General features: G+C 36.3%; 1 protein-coding gene across 26 annotated transcripts in view; it reads left to right on the top strand.

Moving 5' to 3' along the window:
- SOX6 (SRY-box transcription factor 6) overlaps window positions 1-18,778 on the top strand; it is a 546,353-nt gene that overhangs the window by 486,113 nt on the left and 41,462 nt on the right. The gene's annotated exons all lie outside the window — the stretch shown is intronic.

Raw genomic sequence — 18,778 nt, 5'->3', positions numbered from 1 at the left:
ATTAAGGGAAGGCTTGTGATACTGTTCATAGCGAAAAATAGTGTATTTACTGCCGCATCTCTACTTTGCGGAAATTCAACTTTCGCGGGGGGTCTCGGAACGCATCCCCCGCAAAAATCGAAGGAACACTGTATTACAAATTGGCCAAAGGTTCATTTGAAGAATGGCAGATGATTAAGACAGGTGAGCAATTAACAACCCTCCCTCAGTCATAGTCTATGAGTGCTGTCTCAAAAAAACTTTAGACTTCTTACATTGTTCTAAAGTTAGAGAGATATTATATGGTACAAATAGTAGCAATATGGATTAGAGTTGTCTTTCTTGATTGGATACTGAACTCCATTTGTCTAGTATCTTCTTTCCAGTCACATGCTCCCACTAAGCACTGCAGGGCATGCTCGATTACCTGGCATTTCAGTAGAGTTATAATAGCTCAGGAGAGTAAACTTTACTTAATTTCTCATAGTACTACTACAGTGCGTTGTCAAATGATCTAACTGTTGTTATGAAAGGTTTAAAAAAAACCACCGCTTCCTTTTTCTTCAGTTTTTCTGAAACAAAAGGAAAGTATTTCAAGTCCTTGATTATTTTCTGCACCTTTTTGGTCTCTAAAACCAGGGCTGATGTGTAGCCTACAAAAATTCAGACAAACCACTTGGTGGCAGGAAAGAGTCATTGAAAAATCTATATTTTTGCCATTCCCCATTGATCACCGGTAGCGCTGGCGGTGGGAAGCTCCGCCCATCCACCCGGGACACTTCTGCACATGCACACAAGCAAACCAGTAGCAAAATCATTTACAACCAATCGTTGCTGTTGATGATATGAATATTTACTCCTGAGATGTACCGACTCTTTTATTAATTAGGGCAGGGTTTTATTTTGCCTGGCAAACTTTTATTTAAACTCATCTTCACACACACACACACACACACACACACACACACACACACCTGAATATAACATATTCAGGATAACTGTATTGAATTGTTCAGAACTAAAGCTTGCACACTTGATGCAGAGTTCAAAAGACCCAGATGAAGAGAACAAGGAGTACATGCAGAAGCTTTAACTGAAGCCCAGCCTTTCTTCTGTCTCTGAATAACATTCCTGGTGTGCAGTTTAATTGGGAATTCTGGATATTTATGATGTTTTAATATCAGATACAGATACTTAGCATGAGAGAGTTACATCTTAGAAGAATCCTTAGGAAAAATAATCTACATATGTAAGAAGATAGTGTTGCTTAGTTCAAAATTTACTCTGCAGACTTGGGCATTTATTTATTTTTTTTGGCTTCACTTATAGGCGTTTGGCCAAACAAACTAGATAAGTATCTATTGTAGTGTTTTGGTAGCAAAGTAATGGAAGCAGGCAATTCTCTCTAAGGAATACAGACATATATATGGAATAATTTGAGATACAGTATGTCTATAATTTGCTTCCTTGCAGGATAGCATTTTTAAGATACCACATGAATAATTATTTCCTGTACTGTAATACAAGACTATATACTAGTGGTGTAATCCAGCAGGTTCTGACAGGCTCTGGAGAACCAGCAGTGGAAATTTTGAGTAGTTCAGAGAGCTGGTAGTAGAAATTTTGAGTAGTTCAGAGAACTGGAAAATACCACTTCTCCAGAAGTGGGGAAGGAATGAAGATTTTACAGTATCCTTCCCCTGGAGTGGCGAGGGAATGGAGATTTTGCAGTATTCTTCCCCTGACATACACACCAAGCCACACCACACTATGCCCACAGAACTGGTAGTTAAAAAAATTAGATTTCACCACTGCTATATACAATGTTATTATTATTGATTTGCCTATTTGCCGATGACTCTAAAGTGTGCAATAGGGTTGACATTCCTGGAGGCGTCTGTAATATGGCAAACGGTTTAGCTTTACTAGATAAGTGGTCAAAGCAGTGGAAACTGCAGTTTAATGTTTCCAAATGTAAAATAATGCACTTGGGGAAAAAGAATCCTCAGTCTGAGTATTGTATTGGCAGTTCTGTGTTAGCAAAAACTTCAGAAGAGAAGGATTTAGGGGTAGTGATTTCTGACAGTCTCAAAATGGGTGAGCAGTGTGGTCAGGCGGTAGGAAAAGCAAGTAGGATGCTTGGCTGCATAGCTAGAGGTATAACAAGCAGGAAGAGGGACATTGTGATCTCGCTGTATAGAGTGCTGCTGAGACCACATTTGAAATACTGTGTTCAGTTCTGGAGACCTCACCTAAAAAAAGATATTGATAAAATTGAACAGGTCCAAACGCGGGCTACAAAAATGGGGGAAGGGCTTAAGCATAAAACTTATCAGGAAAGACTTAATGAACTCAATCTGTATAGTCTGGAGGACAGAAGGAAAAGGGGGGACATGATCGAAATATTTGAATATGTTAAAGGGTTAAATAAGGTTCAGGAGGGAAGTGTTTTTAATAGGAAAGTGAACACAAGAACAAGGGCCACAATCTGAGGTTAGTTGGGGGAAAGATCAAAAGCAACGTGAGAAAATATTATTTTACTGAAAGAGAAGTAGATGCTTGGAACAAACTTCCAGCAGACGTGGTTGGTAAATCCACAGTAACTGAATTTAAACATGCCTGGGATAAACATATATCCATCCTAAGATAAAATACAGGAAATGGTATAAGGGCAGACTAGATGGACCATGAGGTCTTTTTCTGCGGCCAATCTTCTATGTTTCTATGTTTCTATTCTGACTCTGGACAAAAAGTTTTGCAGCCTTTCAGCAGAAGGCAAGTTTATAAAATGGAGCAAGGGACAGAGGAATAGATGACCAGTAACAGTCTATGGAGAGGGGCTGCATACAAATCTAATAAATAAATAAATAAATATAATAAATAAACATGCCCCTTGTTATCTTTCACAGTCATCTATCTCAATGAAATTTTAAATGAAAAATATAGTTTGGTATTGTAGTATTAGTAGCAGTTTTTATTACAGCTTATTGCTGTGTTATTGTTATTGATCAGGATTTAGTCAGTTTATAACTACATGTGTGTGTGTTATGATTATACATACTCTCTCTCCCCCTTGTCTTTCTCTCTCTCTCTCTCTCTTTGTATGTCTCATAAACAGCCTTGACAATAGATAAGGGGAAATATTGAAATGTTAGTGCTCTTCAGAATTTAGGAAAATTACTTTTGTATCTTGTTACCTAAAGGTTACACTGAGGAACTCTGCAGATAAACTAAACTTCAAAATCTTTAGGTCATTATTTGACTGCGGTAAATACCTGATCATGGCTTATCATCAGAATGGCCTTTCTTGATTTGGTATTGTGAATAAGTAAATAAAAGTAAGCTTGAGTGAATGCTGTAGCGTTCTTTGACAGATCAACATTGGATCCTGTGCTATAATCTACCAAACAGACAATAAAGCTGTACAGAGATACCTCGTCTTACAAACGCCTCGTCATACAAACTTTTCGAGATATAAACCTGGGGTTTAAGATTTTTTTGCCTCTTCTTACAAATTATTTTCACCTTACAAACCCGCCGCCGCCACTGGGATGCCCCACCTCCGGACTTCCATTGCCAGCGAAGCACCTGTTTTTGTCCGGAGGTGGGGTTTCCCAGCGAGGGGAGCATCAGTGAAATCGGAGCATCGCAAAAACACAGAGGTCCGGAGGTGGGGTTTCAAGGACTTCGGTGTTTTTGCGATGCTGCGATTTCACTGATGCTCCCTTTGCTGGGAAACCCCACCTCCAGACTTCCGTTGCAAATGAAGTGCTTGTTTTTCCAATGCTGGGATTCCCCTGCAGCATTGCAAAAACACAGAAGTCCGGAGGTGGGGTTTCCCATGGAGGGGAGCCTCAGGGGAATCCCAGCAGCGGAAAAACGGGCACTTCGGCTGGCAAAAGGGGTGAATTTTGGCCTTGCACGCATTAATCGTTTTTCCATTGATTCCTATGGGAAACATTGTTTCGTCTTACAAACTTTTCACCTTAAGAACCTCATCCTGGAACCAATTAAGTTTGTAAGACAAGGTATCACTGTATAGTTGATTTCTTTTTGCACTTTATGTGTACTGTTTCTTCTTCCTCTTCTTCTTCTTCTCCTCCTCCTCTTTCTTCTTCTCCTCCTCGTTCCCTTCCCCCTCCCCCTTCCCCCTCCCTCCTCCTCCTAGCATATTCCCACAGGTGCAGGGTCCACTTTTCCGATGATTGAGTGCAATTTTGCACAGTCAGCAAAGTGCTGGTCTGTGGCTCACAATCTTTCTTCATGGCAGCTTGCATATCTTTGTTGATGTGTCTTGCCATCTCTTTTTCAGATGCCTGCAAGTTCACCAGCCATTGACTGTTGATAGGCAGTCTTGGCTATGGTGTACGTTGCTTTTCTCTGGACATGTCCATACCAGCGAAGTCAGCCACTTTATTTTTACTGTTTTTTATACTGTTTCAATCCATATAATAGCTATCAGTAAGCCAAGAATTTGGGGCACTAATAGCCATTTTACAACTCATCCCAAAGGGAGGGACATAGAGGTCTGAGGTTAATTACTCAGTTGCAAGCACAAACGGAAAAGTGTTCTGCAGACAGAACTGTCAAATATGTGTTTTCATTTGCATTTATATGCTGCCTTGTTAGATTTCTGGGAACGACAGGGGTAAAATGGATCCATGCCCATAAAATGGATTTACATAGCTTCTTGCCCGCAGAGGATTAACCATGGTTTGCAAAACATATTTATAATCTAATAAATATTTATCTGCACAAGATGTGATTTAAATGATAGCATTTTAAAACTCATTTAACACAGAATCCCATTGTGAAATAATTTTTATAACAGCAAGGGAAAAAAAGCTGAAAGTGTGATACACAATTTCTTATTAAAGACAGCCTTATGATGTCCACTGACTCTTCTGAAGGTCAGATTTCAGTTTGGAAACAACCCTGACCACAGTTAGAACCTTTTCATGGTTGCTTTCTAAATCTGTTTTTGCTAAACCATTGAAAATAAATGAATTCTGCTGCCTTCATTCAGACATTATATTGTTCCAAGTAATTCTTGATTGTACTATGAGTGTTCTGGGCTAGTCCAGAAGTTAGCCGGAATTTCTGTGACCCTAAAATATCTACTGAGACTATTTGAACAATCTATCTTTTTTTTTTTTCAACAAAGACCTTATGAGCAGTCCTATTTTTGCCTTTTCAGAGAGTTCATTATTCAAACTCTTGACTTTTAGTCAAACTAGTAGGTTCCTTTTTCTGCCAGTCTATGATCTGCCTTTTTGTCATTTAATTTTCATGCCTGGTATGTTCAACCTGAGCATAGCAGTATATTTATACACCATCTTTCTTTTCTCATTCATACTACTACTTTTCTCATTCATTCAATTGGTTTTCAACTCTAAGGATGGTCTGTATTTTGTTTTCATATATTTCAATCATATCTCTCCCTCCTGTCCCCACTTCTTCTTCAAGACTGTATTAGCACAGTTCTCCTAATTTTTTTTCTTGTGGCCTTGATTTCCACAAATCCATTTTACCTATATTTATCTTTTTTATCTGAAGTTCAAGATATGTGGAAAGCTAGCAATCTAAAATAAACAGTTGAAAGATAGAATAGAATAGAATTTTTTATTGGCCAAGTGTGATTGGACACACAAGGAATTTGTCTTGGTGCATATGCTCTCAACGTACATAAAATAAAATATACATTTGTCAAGAATCATGTGGTACAACACTTAATGATTGTCATAGGGGTGAATATTACTGTTTGTTTTATGTTTCATATTTTGATCATACCTTCCTAAAAATATCTTTAAAAAAAATGATAATGTGTTTTAAAGCGAATTACAAAATCAGTGATGTACCAAAAGATTCATCGAAAGAAAACTATTTTGATATACCCTGAAAAATGATTGGTAACAAGACTTGTTTTCATTCATCATAGTTCCCACTGAAAGTTAGATATCACACTTCTTCTTTTTTTAAAAAAAGTTAATTTGTCCTAGTGGAAGCATTTAGAAAAAAACCTTAGAGAAGAAATTATGTACTTATGCTTATCCAAGGTGAGGCAATTCTTGATAAATTCTCATCTAAAGACGTTAAATAGAAGTCAAGAACCAATCTATTTGTTCAAATAGTTCCATGGTTTCTCTGTCAAAGCGTCATGCAATCTACAGGTAAAGCACATTATAGTTAAAATAATTCCCAATGGAGGTGAGAATGGACAGGAATAATAATGAATAAGAATATGGACAGGGAATATTTTTTTTCTCATTTAAATTTTGATAAAAGTTTAACAAATGCACATGTGAACATTATTTCTGTGAGATTTACAAATATTATATCAGTTGGAATGCATTTGTAAAGGAAAAATTATACAATTATGCTTAATATTGTAATATTAATTATATTAATATTATGCTATTATTATGATTATTTATTATTATTATTATTATTATTATTATTATTATATTTGCAATAAGGTCTATATAACAAAGCATAGGGATGCACACAAAATAATTTGTGTGCATCCCTTATATTTGCAATAAGTCTATATAACAAAGCATAGGGATGCACACAAAATAATTATGAATTGTAGAATATATATATTGGAAAAGCAAGAAACCAAAACAAATAAAATCTATCTGCCTTTAGCTAGATAAACGTTCTGTGGCTTTATTGCTAGGTAGATTTAAAAATGATATTCCATTATAAATTCAGATCATAATATAAATATGTAAGGAAGGGGTGTTTTAAAATATTCATTTTATTTTATTTTTTACCATTGATGATGTTATAGTCTATTGGTCAAATGGTTTTGACTTGATTGCCCATAACGGTTCCTTTGGAGGAGATAAACTTTATGGTAGAGCAGCATATATAGAAATTCTTTAATGTATAAATAGTTCATTTAGTTGAGTGTTTTAACTTTAGGGAACTTATCATTCATTTATCATGTGTGCAAAAGTTTGAGAAAAATATTCTTAGCAAATTTTACCGCATATACAAATGAAGCATTTATGTCACCAATAAAAAATACATTTATTGGTCTTTTTACATGGTGGATTTATACTGTTAACACTCTCTTTCCCTGCCCCCTCTTCTTCCCTTCCTCCCTCCCTCCCTCTTTCTCATGTACACTCCCATAAATGCATACAAATGCTACTTTGATCCCTTCATCATTCTTACACTTTCCAATCCATTTACATAGAGAGCAAAGAACTATTAAGATTAAAAGAATCAGAGAAAATATAATACGTTTTCAATGAAAATGAAACCTGTTTCAGGAATACAATGTGGTGGATGAAATTAAAAAATAAAGGTGTTGAAATAATTTTGGGTGGAAAGAAGTATTTAAGAGTTGTATGAGGATATTTCTCCTATCCTCATACAACTCTTAAATACTTCCCCAATCCCCGGTCCACAGCCTGTTGGGAACTGGGTTGCACAGGCCCAGTTTGGAAGAGTGGACAAAATTCCTCTCCCGCTGCTGCCACCAATGCCATAGTTGGAGACCATTGTGTTAATAAATGAAATTAAAAGGAATATTACAAATGTTGGTATCCAAGAAAAATGGGTAAAAAGCAAGAAAAAATACCCACTAAAACCCTCATTGTGTATTGGATTAAATAAATAAACAAACAAACAAACAAACAAATAAATAAATAATAAATAAATAAATTGTAAGTATACAAATGGAGGTGAAAGAATAGGAGAAATGTTAAATTATAGATGTTACTTCTTTATGGAATGATTGTGCAACTTGTGTGACAATTATGCAAAGACTGCCTCATAACTGGAAAACTGCCATTATTGCTTCCTTAAAAAAAAGAACTTACAGGGGGATTAATATGTTATATGTGCCTTGTCAGGCAGAAGTTTGATTGAAAGATACAAGAGATGACAACAAAATTTGGGAAATGCAGTAGAGCTTCAAGAAGAATGTGCATAAAGCTTAGTTTAGTTCTTCATAAGTTACTGAGCAATACATAAATATGAGGAAGCTCATTGTACATTTGTTGATTTAGTAAAAGTTGTGATAAATTGAATAGGTTTGCATGAATATGGAACTGAAGATTGATTGCTGAATGCAAAAAGAGCAATATTTGATGGAAGTAAATAATGCATGAGCATAAATGGAATGCTTAGCAAATAGGTCAGCATTGAGCAGGATTTAAGACAAGGAGGTGATATGTCCTCTTAGTTGTTTTATGCATCTGTGGAAAAATGTATAAAGAATATGTGTGGTTACAGGTGTGTTTGGCTTGGAGACACGAATGTCTATACATTTAGGGACATAAGTGAACATGTAGTTTTATATGGAGATAAAGGTATGAGAAAGTGAATGATTAGCAATGACTATTACATTAACATGGATACAATATAAAGTATGCATCTGAAAATTAATGTATGAAATCTAAGGCAATTGTGTTTGACAGGGAAAATAGAATTATTTCACAGTATTGATTGATTGATTGATTGATTGATTGATTTGGATTTGGATTTGGATTTGGATTTGGATTTGGATTTGGATTTGGATTTGGATGCCGCCCCTCTCTGAGGACTCGGGGCGGCTCAGAGCATATACAAAAACAGAACAATAATATATATCCAATTAATACTACATTAAAAACAACCATTAAATTCAATTAAAAGAAAGTAAAACCTATCAAACCAATCATTCAACATTCATACTTAAAACATTCATTGATCAGGGGGAAGATCTAAAAGTTCCAGGCCTGGTGACAAAGATGAGTTTTTAAGCTCTTTCGGAAGGCGAGGAGGGTGGGGGCAGTGCGAATCTCTGGGGGGAGCTGATTCCAGAGGGTCGGGGCTCCCACAGAGAAGGCTCTTCCCCTAGGTCCCGTCAGCCTACATTGTTTCGTCAATGGGACCCTAAGGAGGCCAACTCTGTGGGACCTCACTGGTCGCTGGGATTCGTGTGGCAGAAGGCGGTTTTGGAGATAATCTGGTCCTATGCCATGAAGGGCTTTATAGGTCATAACCAACACTTTGAATTGTGCCCAGAAACGGATTGGTAGCCAATGCAGTCCGCTGAGTGATGGCAAGATGTGGGCATTTCTTGGAAGGCCCAAGACTGCTTGTGCGGCTGCATTTTGGACAAGTTGAAGTTTCCAAACACTCTTCAAAGGTAGCCCCATGTAGAGAGCATTGCGGTAGTCAAACCTCGAGGTGATAAGGGCATGAGTGACCATGAGCAAAGACTCCCTGTCCAAATAGGGCCGCAACTGGTGCACCAGGCAGACCCAGGCAAACGTCCCCCCTCGCCACAGTCGAAATATGGTGTTCTAAAGTTAGCTGTGGATTGAGGAGGACGCCCAAGTTGTGAACCCTCTCTGAGGGGGGTCAATAATTCCCACCCCAGGGTGATGGATGGACAGATGGATGTGTCCTTGGAAGGCAGTACCCACAGCCACTCCGTCTTGTCTGGATTGAGTCTGAGCTTGTTGGCACCCATCCAGACCCTGACAGCCTCCAGACACCCGCACATTAATTCCATTGCTTCGCTGAGTGGACATGGGATGGAGATGTACAGCTGAGTGTTGTCAGCGTACTGATGGTAACTCACCCTATGTCCTTGGATGATCTCACCCAGTGGTTTCATATAGATATTAAACAGTAGAGGGGAGAGAACCGACCCCTGAGGAACCCCACACATACATACTGTGAAATTATTCTATTTTCCCTGTCAAACACAACTGCCTTAGATTTCGTACATTAATTTTCAGATGCATATCAGATGTATGTGTGTGTGAAATCATTCTGTTTTCCCTGTGAAACAATGTGACATACATACATACATACATGTGTGTGTTTGTGTGTGTGTGACATGTTTTTGCTGAATTTAAAATTAAGGAAGACTGGGATAGATCTATTTTGGCCTTGTTCTGGCCTCATCAGTTATCCATACCCTGTCACTGTGATTTGAACTTGATCCGACAGGAAAAAAAAACATGTGTGTGTTAAAAAGCTACAGCAGATAAATGAATGCTGATAGAATGTATACTAAAGTTGGAACATTTTAAGATTTTCAATTTTTTAAAAAAAATTGTCTTAGATTGTGGGCATTTTTGTCTTACATCCCCATTTACTTTGCTTGTTGGAGGCCAGGTGCGAAGGTCACAAATGATGATCGCATGACTCTAGGATGCTGCAACAGTTGTAAATACATGCTGGTTGTTGAGAATCTAAAATGTAATGTAATTTATGTGCTTTGATTTGCAAATGCTGGACATAAAATTGGTGTCAGTATTTGGTTCCACTGGATTTATTCAGTCTAATGTCAAATGCAACCGCATATACAGTAGATCCCTGCTTCAGTTATCGCTATGACAGGTTGATATAATAAAACTTAGTCAGAAATGGGATTAAAAGAAGGAAAGGAAAGGAAGGAAGGAAGGAAGGAAGGAAGGAAGGAAGGAAGGAAGGAAGGAAGGAAGGAAGGAAGGAAGGTGTCTTTATAAAATTGTTTAAAATCAGTGAATAAAACTTCCTGTTAAGTTTCCTTGCATGTTACAAACAAAGAACTTTAAGGTGCTGGAAGAAAATATTTACCTTTTTCTTATGCATTTAATTATGATACTTACTTGGATGGGGTTTTTTCCCTGCATGATTTCTCTGTAGTTTAACAATAGACCATACTGTTTTTAGCTGCATGATCACGAAATAAATTTTTCTTTGAATAGCCAAATGATTACAATACCTCTCACATAGTGAAACGGTGTGCTGAATCTATTTGATGCAATTAGAATCTGATCTGGTAGAAACACAGAATGAGGCATCTTATGAAAAGGTGAAACCTGTGACTTCTCAGTATGTTTTTAAAGAACAATATTGTAGTCATGGAGACTTTCAGCAATCAGGTTTATGTTTGTTGCTTCCAATGTTGTGATAGTAAGAAAAAGAGCCTAATTTCAGATTCTTTCCAGAAAGTTACCCTTTGTGTATGTCTAACGCAAGAGATATATCATAATAATCTTAAAGTGTAATTCTTGAGTTAGCAATACAAAGCCTACAGATATCAGCGTGCTTTCTGTCTCTTTCTTACCAAGCTTTATTTTTGGAATATAATAACCACCACCAAAACAACAGAAAGTTGGCATGCTGCAAAGTTAAGCAATAGCCTATAGCAGTGATGGCGAATCTATGGCAGGGGTGCCACAGGTGGCACGCAGAGCCACATCTGCTGGCATGCGAGCTGTTGCCCTAGCTCAGCTCCAACGTGCATGTGTATGCCGGCCAGCTGATTTTTGGCTCACGCAGAGGCTCTGGGAGGTTGTTTTTGGCTTCCAGAGAACCTTTGGGGAGATGGGAAGGGTGTTTTTACCCTCCCCTGGCTCCAGGGAAGCCTTTGGAAAAAAGTATTTTAAAAAAGTATATAAAAAAGTATAAAAACAACAACTACTACTACTAATAATAATAATAATAATAATAATAATAATAATAATTTATTAGATTTGTATGCTGCCCCTCACCAATACAATAGTTGCTTGCTGCCAATGATGGCTTAATTTTGCATACAAAATTCTTAAGAAAAATGAGATTTACAGTATCCTATTTCAGATTTGAAAATCTGAAAATAGGTAGTTTTGATTGATTAATCTGATATATGAATGCATACATACTTTTATTTTCTTTTTGTGATATGATTTCTTTGTTTATTTAAAGATGAAATAGAATGTCAGTTAGTAAAAAGTTTGGATCAGGTAATAGAACTCTCCTTCTCCAATCTCAACTATATTTCTATTTATCCAATATTGGTACTATTTTATAACATCTTCCTAATATTTTTTTGTTTAAAATATTAATAGTCAACGTACATTTAATTCTTTCCCTGTTCACTAAAAAGCTGAGGAAGTCAATTTGTAAGAAATCTACTGAAATATGAAGTCTATTAACTCATAATTCAAAATTATGACTGTGTCTATGCTCCCACCCCGAAGAAGAAGATAATCTTGAATTTAAGACAATGGAAGGAAAATTATATAAAAAACCATTACTAATCATTTTATCAATTATAGTTGCACAACTGAGATCCATCCTTCTAATTTTTTCTCATACAGTTGCATGTTTGCACATGTGAATAAATTGTCCAGAAGGCACATTGCTTCAAAGACAGAATCAGAATCAGAAATTTAATTAAAATTTAAAAATTCTTTTCCTCTGTCTCCATTACAGTTACTTGCATTTTAAAATTTGCCCTTTGTATAAGTTCAATCAATTATTTTCACTACATATTGTTTCTGTCAATTTATTACATTTTACAGGCCTGTTCAGTTTCTAGTTAATTATTTACCAAAAAATTTAAGTATTTATTTATTTACTTGATATGGTCACCGCCTTTGCCATAATGAGTTTGGGTGGTGGTGAACACAGTTTACAAAAAAACCAACCCAATATAAAACCATTAGAAAGTATGATTCACCACATACTGTATAATTAAAAAAGAAACAGTAGCCAAGAGAAAAATACATACAGTAATGTAATATCAACCCAAACAGGCTTTGCTAACTTCTCAACTCCTATGCCTGGGCAAACGGCCAGGTCTTTAGTGCTTTCCAGATGGCCAGCTGGTTTGGGGCCAATTTGATCTCAGGTATTAAGGTCTACCAAAGGGCAGGGGGCTATGACTGAAAAGACAAACTTTCTGGATCCCATAGATGGCTTTCTTTAATAGACAGGAGCCAGAGCATGCCCCTCCTGTTGCAATCGACAGGGCAGGTAGAAACCATTGGATAGTGGCTTTCAACTACCTTGGGCCCATTTCATAAAGTATAATAATAAAAATCTTAAATTCCGATGACAAACCTACTGGGAGCTGGTGTAGCTCACATAACAAATGGGGAATTCCCATAATTGACTACCTCATTGTATTTTGAACCAATTATAGCTTCCAAATGCTCTTCATATGAACTACATTGCAGTAGTTCATGTGAGAGGTGACTAAAACTTAAATGAACATGTGGATTGCCTTCTAGTCCAGTGTTTCCCAACCTTGGGAACTTGAAGAGATCTGGACTTCAACTCCCAGAATTCCCCAGCCAGCGAATGCTGGCTGGGGAATTCTGGGAGTTGAAGTCCAGATCTCTTCAAGTTCCCAAGGTTGGGAAACACTGTTCTAGTCTATAAAAAAGATGGTTGGAACACGAACAAGGCCATGCATAACACCATCCCGATATCTGCCACATGCTGTTTAACTAGGAATTATGAGTCCAGATAGGGGAAACCTCCCTCCCAATTCTATGCTGCTTCTGTGCGAGGTAATGCAACCCCATCCAGAACTAAAGATGGAACATCACTGGAACCAGCCCCCTGCACCAAAAAAACCTATGCCATTAAGTCTTGCAAGGGTTGATTTAAGCCGTTGCTTCCCAACCAAACTCACATAGCCTTTCCATACTTGGACTAGATCTCCATGGCAAAACGTCTCCACTTGGAGATATACAGATAACTTGCAACCACATACTAATGATATTTCACGCCATACGGTCAGGTGATCTTGTTAAATAGGAGTGGGCAGAATGTTGAGTCCCGTGGGATCCACAAAGCAAGATCTAAATCTCTCTCCTCCTACCTACATAAACTGTAACCTATTCCAGAGAAAGGAAAACTGACAGAGAACTGTGCTCTCAAAACTAACTGCCAAATCTGCCTAGAAGGATATCATGATCAATACTATCAGAGATCAAAAATAGTAAGGAAGGATCTACTACTACCATCCTTCTCCTGGACAGAGGTCAATCACAAGGACAATTGGTACCATTATGGTTTCGTGTTCAAGCATACATAACCTCTTATAGCTTCTCAATTGTTTTATTTAGGCACGAGGGCCTAAATGATACAGTTGCTCTTGGCCACATATTCTATTTCCTTTATTTTTTGAGAAAGAAAGAACCAAGTGAAGGTTTTGTTTTGTCGGGCACATTTTTGAAACCAGCAATTAAGTAGCATATTTGTCCTGAGGCAGAAAAAAATTAAAGACAGGAAAGAGAAGTATTACAAGACAAGAGAGAAATGACAAGATTTCAGCAACCCATTGTCACTACTTGTCTATCTTCGGAAGTGCCTCGGTCTTTCCTCTGAGAATTTCCAAGACACTAATTAACAAGTGAAGTGTTCAAAACTAGCCATATTTACTTTTTTAGCAAACAAAGATCTCTACTTGGAACATATTAAAAATTATACAGTACTGGGCAAATAAGGACCTAACTAAGCCATAACAGCTGATGAATTCAATGTTTGAATTGTTCAAGCTGCTTGTTTAATAACTGTATCTACTTCTGAAACTCAAAGCATATGCTTTAATTTTTAATATATAGCTTTATAATTTTGACCTGCTTTGTGCAATGTCATCCAGAAAAAAATTCTCTAGAATTTTTATAACGTGTTTGTTACAAGATTGACAGACCCAAATTACTTAATAGTTTATATCAAATCTGTATCAAATTCTGTTTGACACAAGATGGATAGCACATAAATAAATAAATAAAGATTAACTTTTCAGATAAAATCTATTCATCTGTTAAGTTGCATATTTGTAGATTATCATTTAAACTGTAAAATATCAAAATATTTCATAATTCATATTATCGTTTGACTTACAGCCCGCTTCAAATTGCTTCATTAGGACCTTGTTGGAAAGCAAAACATAAAAATATTTGGGATATCACAGCAATTCACAATGAGAATTACTTCTCATTCTGTGTGTATGAGAAGAGCCAACCCACACTACAAACACTCTTCCTACGTAATATAAGTTTCAACTTGGCCTATCTTTTTCATACAGAATAGGAATGCTGAAAATACTAGGATAGTACTAAAAAGTTAGTGGAAACTCTTGGTACTGAAATAACTTCAACGAATAATCTTTTAAAGAATAGTTAAATCTTAAAACGCAATACTCCAAAATGTAAAATGAGATTGTTACTTAAAACGATACCTCTTATGGCAGTAATTTTGATTTAAGAATTTGAATTGTATCATTTTTTATTTTTAATATGAGCCCTTACTGTCAGTTTCAAGTTCAGGTTTGTTATAGTAATTGACCAATCTTTTATGCTAGTCTAAAATTGTAAAGAAAAATTAAGAACCAAATAAAAATATAAAACAAGATATCTGAAGTGTATGAAAAAAATTTAAGAGCAGCAGTGCAGCTTTTTTAAAAAATAAAATAAAATTAAAATATTAATAAAATATGATTACATGGATATTAAAATAAATTTTAACCCCAAAATAATAATACGCTAAAATTATTAAAATTATAATTTATAAATTCCTAGAAATTGGAGTTTTCATAAAATCAAATTATATCAATGATTGTTTGTGTGCGGGAGAGACTTAAGTGTAAAGTTAATATATGAAAGGAATTGTTTTCAACTCCGACTGCAGACTGTCAGTAGTTTAGATAGTAATTAAAAATAGATAAAAATAAAGCTAAAAATTGGAATCGCAGTGATTTACTTATGTAATTTACCCTAAATGATTTGTTTATGGATTTTAATTGTTGCCATGCAAAAACTGTATCTGTGACAAGCAATTCCTTATCTGAGAAGAGAAAATCAAGAAGCAAACTTTCATTATGACCTGCGTATGCTCAAATGGTGGCTGGGCAACCATTGCCGTATTGACTAGTGGATTGTACTTAATGGTCCAAGTGGCTGCTTCCAACTCAGTGATTGTTTGAAAATACAGAGTTGGTAATTAGTTGGTAATCAGAGATCAATTTAATAGTTGCATTAGGCCCACGGGATCCTTACCACCAGACAAAATGCTTATCATAAAATTAAGACTGCTTATGACATTAGCACTACTGTCTAGAGCTATTGTGGGGCTTCCTAGATTCGCCCACGTTTCTACAACACTCCGTGGCCTGCACTGGCTGCCGATCAGTTTCCGGTCACAATTCAAAGTGTTGGTAATGACCTTTAAAGCCCTACATGACATTGGACCAGAATACCTCCGGAACCGCCTTCTACCGCACGAATCCCAGTAGCCAATAAGGTCCCACAGAGTTGGCCTTCTCCAGGTCCCATCGACCAAATAATGTCATTTGGAGGGCCCCAGGGGAAGAGCCTTCTCTGTGGCAGCCCCGGCCCTCTGGAATCAACTCCCTCCGGAGATTAGAACGGCCCCCACCCTCCTTGTCTTTCACAAGTTACTCAAGACCCACCTATATCGCAAGGCATGGGGGAACTAAGACATCTCCCCCAGGCTTTTTATATTTCATGTTTGGTGTGTATGTGCTGTATGGTTTTTAATTATTGGGGTTTTTATATATTTTTATTATTAGATTTGTCCCATTGTTATACTGTTTTTATTACTGTTGTGAGCCACCCTGAGTCTTCGGAGAGGGGCGGCATACAAATCTAATAAATTATTATTATTATTATTAATTAGAATGTTTTCAAGATAATCTCCAAATATTGGTATCTCTGGAATTTGAATTGAAGTAAGATATGCATTTAAGAAATTAAACTTACTGCAGTGAAAATGAAGATCCAGTGATATAACTTTTTCCTACAGCAGAAAACATCTCTGTGTCTTTTTAAAAACCACGGAGATCTTTATCTTTATCTTTAATGTGAATCTATTATTTAAAGAAATCTATTCCCTAATCTTGTGATGTTAGAAGAATAATACATTTGTCCTGCATAATCCATTATTAGACTATTTAATTCAATGACATTGACAGTGGTGCAGATCCTATCCTATGAAATAAATCTTCAGCCTTAAGAGTGACTTTGAAGGAAAGAAAAGAAAAGAATACTTTAGGAAAATAGAAAAAGTTTTCTGTCCTTACATATGAAAAAATCAAACAAGATGTAATTAAACACCAAATGTAGTTATAATTAGCTGATCTATTTCTAATCCAGTATTCATTTTGGCCTCATTAAGCATAAAATAGAACATTTCATAAACAGCCTCTTTTCTTTCATTTGCTAAAGGACTATTTGAGCTGGCTTCAGACCTTCATTCTCAAAATGTTAGATTCTGATTACTAATCTAACAGAATCTAAACAGAAGGCTGAAAAGTATTATCTTCTGTAAAGATTAATGCGTGTGGACCTCTAGGTGAACTATATAAAATGATTTGCATCTTCCATTGAAGGAAAGGGTTAATCTCAAACTGTTTGCATACTGACATGGATCATGCATTGGTGCATAAATAAAAAGATGGAAACCACATGAAAGCAGTAGTTGGGTTACCACACAACTGGATATGCTTAAGACTGAATGCTTCATAACTCTAACTACTGGGGAGCTACAAACTCTATAAATAACCTTGCAATTGGTTAAGACCATATTAAAACCAGATGAACAGAGACATCCATGGGGGGAGATGGGGAGGCATTGTCAATGACTATCATAGTCTGTAAAAGTACTAGGAATAGGTCTATAATTTAGGAGCAGTTGCTTGTTTGGCAGTCATTCTAAATCTATGCATTGCAAAGATGGATTTAAATAGAGATCAGAAACAAAGGAGAACCATATGAAGTTTTTCTTCTTCATTTCCAAAATAGTTATATCTATTATCCCTGCTCAGCTCCTTGGCTTTTCTTTATACCCTCAGTTTAATTCTTGGCTAAGCAAAGTAGTCTTCAGGTTTAAAATGATATCACTTCTTACTTATATACACCCAACACTCTACTGTTGTTAAATAATAGATTGAATATAGAATGACTAGAATGCTGTTCACGGAAATGGGGAAAATCTTTGATTTTCAAAAATCTTTTTGGACGAAACCTTTAGAATAGAATAGTGAGAAGTTGCAATTTTTTTTTTAGAGATACAGTGGTCTAAATATTGGGGAGGTTAGCACAATGTACCCATTCATGGTTAACAATCTATTAAGTTAATTCAATTTTCTGTTTTCATGTTATATGCTACAATTTTCAGTGTTCACATTATATGTTAAATCATATACTAACCACACTGGCAGGGTTTATACAACCTGTTTGTCTAAACTGTGATGCACTTGTTTGTGATTCAGTAAGTCATATGAATACAGCTATTGTTTTTGAACTTTTCCAAATACAGTGCCACCAAAGAAAGTGGAATTATGATCCACCAGTTCTGACTGTTTGGCTTTATTCATTAAAGTTCAGTAGCACACTATCATTTTCAATTTCCTATTGAAATCGTCCCACATTAGCACACAACCAAAACAAGTGGAATCAGTCTAAATACTGTATATTGGATGTATAAACATAAGCCAAAAAAAATAAATCCAAATCAACAACAGAGTTGGTTTGTGTAGCGGTAAAGATACCAGACAGTAAATTGTGAGTTCCAGTCCCAGAACTAGAGGCACAGAGACAGCTAGGTAATCTTGGTCTTGTCATTCACTCTAAACCTTAGAAAGGAATCTAAGGTAAAAGACCTTCCCCAGAAGACTGCAGGAACTAGCCTAGGCAGTCTTCAGGAGTCAAAAACTGACTCAAAGATATCCTCACCGCAGCCCACCAAAACTCCCAGCTACAAATCATATTTAGATATAACATAGTTTAATAATATCGAAGACTAAATAGTCTCTCAGAAATTAACCAATAACTCCTCTTTTCCTTGAATAATGCTCAGTTAACCCTGCTGTTCTGTTCGGACCCTGTAAAAAAATTTCCCTGCATATCTGAAACTTGAAATTACATGACTTTGTCTCATTTGAGGGGTTTTTTCTAAGGTTGGGGTGGTTTTTTTTTTTTGGATGATGTGGGTAGGAGGAGAGAGGTTTAGATCTATATATAAAATGAAAATAATTGCAATCATTTCATTTTTCATTTGTTTATAA

This window comes from Erythrolamprus reginae, chromosome 1 (assembly GCF_031021105.1).
Source record: "Erythrolamprus reginae isolate rEryReg1 chromosome 1, rEryReg1.hap1, whole genome shotgun sequence".
NCBI classification, from domain to species: Eukaryota; Metazoa; Chordata; class Lepidosauria; order Squamata; family Dipsadidae; genus Erythrolamprus; species Erythrolamprus reginae.
This window is presented reverse-complemented; position numbering and strand designations above follow the sequence as displayed.